Genomic DNA, 6,000 nt, shown 5'->3' with positions numbered 1-6,000 from the left:
CCTTACGAAACATCCTTGTCCATCCCTATTCCAACCCCCAATCCTGCACCCCTTGGGTGCTATGATACAATTACTGCACAGCATTATATGTGGGTATGACAAGTAACTGACTGTCTAACTAATGGCCACTACCAAACTGTGGCAAATGCCAATTTGACCATGCAGTTGCTGATCAAGCTGCACACCACAATACAAATGGCTCCAACAGCTGCTTCACTACATGAGCCATTTGGATAACCCCTCACAGCACAAGTTTCTCTGAACTATGCAGATAGGAATTGCCTCTTCAACACATCCTGCACGCTTTCAATCCCCCTGGCCTAAACCTCCACTAACCTGTACCCACTGCCTCACCTTGCCTTTTTTCCATACTCTCTTCTGTCCATACTACCCCTTCTCTGTCCAGACAATGCACTGCCTTCTCCCATCATTTGTTATCTCCCCCCCCCCCCCCCTCTGGGCATGCTCCCACACCATCTACTCTCCCTCCTTTTCAACCCCTCCCCCCTCTTCTCCCTGTTTATCTTCACCGTTCTCTCCTCTCCCCTTTCTGCCCCTCAGTTTCTTCCACTGCCTCCTCCTCCCTACTTTTTTTTTTTTAAATTGTGCCCTCTATAACAGGGCCAGCCACGGCATGCCAAACTTCATGCGGGCGAAGTGTACATGCCATGGCTCTACCTATATCAACGTTGCTTGGTCCTTCTTGGAAGTACTTGGTACAGTGTGACATTTCATTAAGCAATGCAGTGTGATTTTTTCGGTCAGCATAACTCTCTTCAGCTCAGCAGAATTGTGATATCAGCAGTGTTTACTCTTCACTATTTGTTCATTTTTCACAGGTCCAGTGGATGTTTGCACAAAAAGAGGAAATCTAGCACTCTATCATCACAAGCCTATAAAAAAACAATGGGAATGACAAAAGAGAGGGATGAAATTCTCAATATATATTATGCAATTGCATAAGCAACAGATACTGCAAATTGGCCAGGAAAAAATATTACAATGCAGAAAGAATATACAGATTTAGTTGACAATAAAACAGCAAAGAATTGCAACGATTGACAGATGGGATTTATTGTTCAATTACATCAAGAAGCACTTTGTCCTAAATTTGCAGGCGTGCAGCATGTGAAGATATCAGTGATATAAATAGTTAAATTTCTGATGTTGCAAGCATTATTCCACTGTCAGTTGCAACTGTTTTCGATGGAATTGAACGAAGAATATGAAGACTGTATATATTACTGCAAAGTACATTGGTTAAGTCAAAAGAGTCAAACCTGAAACAATTTTTCGATATAAAACTCACTATTGTTGAATTTATGTAGGAAAGAGAAGTCAGGAACAAAAATTATAACATCTGGAATGGAGTGCAGACCTAGCATTTTAAGAGCAGACTTCACTGCACACTGCCCACAGTAAGGCACTGCAAGGTGAGGGACAATTATTTTCTGATTTGATGAGGAGGCATTTAGAAAGAAAATCACATTAAACAAATGCAGTCCACTTCCCTAACCTCACTGCTGTTAAAGAAAATGTGAGGTTTCAAGAATTCACTGAGGCCTCGGAAGAATTAAAAAAGCAGTTTTCTAAAAGTTTTGAGGATACTGCCAATCTTACATCAATTTTCGAGACTATTCGCTGTTTCAGTTGAAAGCGCCCTTGTGATGTGCACATGTAATTGTCTGATCTGCAAGGGAATTCCTGTTTTAACGACAAATTCTTTGATGTCAAAACTGTCGAGGATGTCTACATTGCTTTCCTCAGGTAGAGTTTCCATGTCTCCATAATGAGGTAGCAAAAGTGCTTTGATCAACTTATTTGTGTGAAAGACCTTTTTTCGATTATGAAACTAAATAAGTCAAGGCTACATGGCAACCTGAGTGCAAAAATGTGTGAAATTGTCTGAATCTGCCAGTACGCCGACAGTTTGTACCAGACCAAAAATTATGTCTTCAGTGCACCAAATAATTAAATAGTACTGAAAATTTGTTTTGTTTGTGATCCATGCTGCTGAGAAATCTGAAATATAAAACCAAGTTGTATGCAGTGCAACTGCACTGCTATTTAAATGTGGCATGTTCACAGTTTCCTTCTCCTGTTCAGACAGTATGGCATGGCAGCGGGGAAATGTGCAGCGAAGCCGAGTGCTATGGCGCTCATGCCAGGGCATGTCCCATGAGCCAGAATCTTGGCTGCCCCTGCTGTATACTTTGTTCATCTTGTTGCATGGCCTTTATGTCATCTGTAACATACTGATCTCTTTCACACTACCACCTCCTCCTATTTTTCCCTACCCCTCCACACTTCCATCTAACAGCCCAGGTAACTGCTTTCAATAGTCAAGTATTAATAGTCTTGTCATGGCATGTGAGTGTGTATTTGGGTGTCTGCAAGACTGTGTGTACTATTGCTAGAAAAGTACTACAGTAGTACTCAAAAGCTAGTTTTCTGCTGCGTGTTTCTGTACTCCACGTGTCAGTCCGATGTAGATGACTGGTTTCCTTTCCCTTATTTTACATATTTGTAGAGCACTAATATAGTAGTGTGACATGTAATCTAAACTGCAATGTTCTGAACATAATTCCTATTTTGCAGAGTTTTATCAGCAAATAGTATGGTGCAGCTCATTTTGGAGATTTTGTGCACCTGATTTTGACAAGCAAACACATTTTTGGGCTGCACAGTGCACTGAGGTAGCTGATCTGAAGAGATGTACAATAGAAGAGAAAAAATTTTGTTGCCATTGTTCATTGACATACATTTGATTTACCTTTAGAAACCAGTAGACTTACACATTTGTCAAAAGACACTATGTAATGTTTTGCTCATTACATTTCGCTAAGTGCAAATTTTGATCGACAAATTAAAGAACAATTCAACCCTCGAAGACAAAACAGAAGAGCATTCCAACAGCTTAAACACAATCACGGATCATGACAGAGGTTTTGGTGAAGAAACACACTGAATCACTTTCAAAGTAAGAGAGCCAATACTCGAAGGATAAAACTGTTAGTTGGTATTTAAATTCAGCTCTGAACCTGCACAAAATGTATGTCCTTTTCCAGAATAAGTACCCTAAACTAAATGTCAGTGAAAACATGTAAAGATATATTTTCAGAAATGATTTTAAATTAAAATTGTGCGCGCCAGAGTTGGACAATATTTTTATTAAAATTTTGCCAAATGATTTAAAAAGCTGAAATGTAAAGTGCAATTCACCACATAACGGCTGAAGCAGCATACAAGATGCTTGCAGCTGCTACTGGAAAAGCAAAACAACAGGAAGTAATGTGACTTTGTGTGACGATCTTCAGTAGCAATTCTTCTGCCCATAGTTGAATCAATTCTTCTGCATTTTATCAACATCAGTACTGTTTTTACAATGTGGCAATATGTAATATTGGTAATAACACTGATTTCATGTCTTTATGACAAGTAAACATTGTGAGGACATGCGCAGCAGACAAACCTTCATATGTTCTTGCACATTTCGATCCGCTCAAAGATGGTGAGTTTCAGAATCTGATAATCTGGTCTAATCACTGCTTTGGGCAGAATAACTGACAGAAAATTTGCTTTTCCAAAAACTGATCAACTGTAAATATTTCACTGTTGTAGACCGGACCATTGTGTGGCATATTTTCCTACCATGTGATAAGAATTATGTCCTTACAGAGAAGAACAAAGAATCTTTTTGTGTGTATTACCAAAATGACTGATTCAAGTAACTGCCAATGCCAAGGACAATGGATTTCGAGTCTGCAAGGTGTAACCAGAGGATTTCAGGGATCTTACTGCACTAGCCCAAGGGTTGCATAGAGGCTCATTCAAAATAACTGAGTATGCCTGACAATAAATTTCATGACAACCCTACTACTGTAAGGGAAGAAAAAGTCATAACACCCTACAACCATGATGTGGTCAGATCAATGCAAAGAAGCTGAGAGGTACTGGGTACTGCTGTCAACTAACGTTTCATTTTTCCCTACCTTGTGTGATAAACTTTTGCCAAGTAAAAATGACAAGAAGAAAGATTTAACTGACACATGTTAGAATTTCTATCCATAACTATCAAGTGAATGATGGATTTGTCAAGTCTGTCTGGTGAAACCTATTGATTGAGGACTGAAAATGTAATACTGACTACATGTTTAAAGTAATAGCACGTAGAATAGTGTCAAATTTTTCAGTATTTTGTACCGCTGCTTGAGCAGATCTTTATTGCAATAAACATTATGTGATTTTAACCCATGTTGTTATCTTTTCTCAAAATAAGCTTTCAATTTCTGCAACAAGCAACACAGAAAAACGAGTGCACTGCAACAGTGCAACATTGTAACTGCATGCATGCAATGTTGTTCACCCAGGAAAATTGAAATCTGATTTTTTTTTCCAAAAATAACGTAAGGAATTGTGTAACAACTGTTACAAAAATATGTAGAATGATGTTTTTCCTCATATACACTTCCAGCATCAATAAAGCCCAAATAGATAGGCATGAAACAGCTGCCTTTCTTTTTTAGTTACAACACTGTTTAGCTGAATTATTCAATGACTCTATATGACCGTTCTTGCTTTTACTGAACTGCAAAGCTAGCTGTTGTCTTGACAACATCTTTGATTCTGGTTCAGTGTAAAAGCCATTTTATGAGGTGCTAGTTTAGAGTTTTTTGTGATGTGCATGATCTGGTCATAAATTATGTGAAGTTATCACCATTCAGATTGATTTTTACTGAAGTAAAAATAGCAACAGCCACTGTTCATAATTCTGGAAAGTGTCTATTCTAACGTATTGTTCCACACAATGTGTGGCATTCCATCAGAAGACATCAGACTCCCAAAAACAACACTGGATTTTCAATAAATTTTGCTGAATACTGCTGGAAGGCTATCATCGCAGGCCACTAAAACAAACCATGCTCTCCTTATGCACAAGAAGATTTTAATCCTCCCTGGCTTTGAACATCATTCACTTTCAGATACACAAGTGGTCGGGAGATGAGAAGGTGCTGGCAAAAAGCATTAGTCCATTTATTCAGACTGAACTAACAAAACTATCTGTTACAGGATTTACGTGATGATCACCACAATTGTGTGTGGAACATCTAACTCAGCTCTTCGTCTGTCAAACTTCTGGGTTACCTTATTCAGTCCAGATGTAAGCAAGGATTAGATGGCCCGTTTTCACAGCTGGTGGACTAGGACTGTAAGGCAAAAACACAAATTTTTCTCTCTTATCGTAATTCCTGTGTTGAAGTACCACACAATGATGCATTGCCAACAATTAGATGTCAGACAACTTATGCCTTGTTTTCAGGGTGTGATGAGAGAATTCTCTGCAACATTAAGCACACTGCCATCATTACTGAAAGTAGTAGTTCTAGAAACCATGGGAAAAAAGTTAACGTCTGACACTTGTTCAGTTGCACCACTAGAGACAACAGTAGCCATGCTGGTCACAGCTAGGAAAAGGTACTTAAGGAAACATCCCAGCTTTTGCCTGGAGATGTTTAAGAAACATATAGAAAAAGCAAATTGAGATATAGAATTACTAGCTATCACTTTCAATCAAGTGGCCAAAATTCAGTACTGTTGATAGGCACATGTAAAAATACGTGATACTACCTTGGCTTTTGGAACTAACAGCTTCTACCTTGGGAAAAGAGGGGGGCAGGATAGATTGGCAAAGGTTAAAAAGGAAGAGCAGGTCACTCAGACCCTACAATGAGAAGGACCCGCCTGTTGTGTGGATCAGAGGAGACATTTTATCTGTCAGGAATGAACTACTAATTCCACAATCTGGGGCAGTATCACATATCTAGGTGTTTCCATTTGTCCCTATCAGCAGTTTCGAAATTTCACAACCTGAATGTAAGTTCTGGCTAACAATTCTGTCTCATAGTTTTATAATTTTGTCTAGTGCATTTTCCTCTCAATATACAAAAGTAAACTGGATCTGAAATGCACATTTTCTGAATATGAATTTTTATATACAGG

The sequence above is a fragment of the Schistocerca cancellata genome, chromosome 3 (genome assembly GCF_023864275.1).
Source record: "Schistocerca cancellata isolate TAMUIC-IGC-003103 chromosome 3, iqSchCanc2.1, whole genome shotgun sequence".
NCBI classification, from domain to species: Eukaryota; Metazoa; Arthropoda; class Insecta; order Orthoptera; family Acrididae; genus Schistocerca; species Schistocerca cancellata.
Note: the sequence above shows the minus strand (reverse complement) of the source record.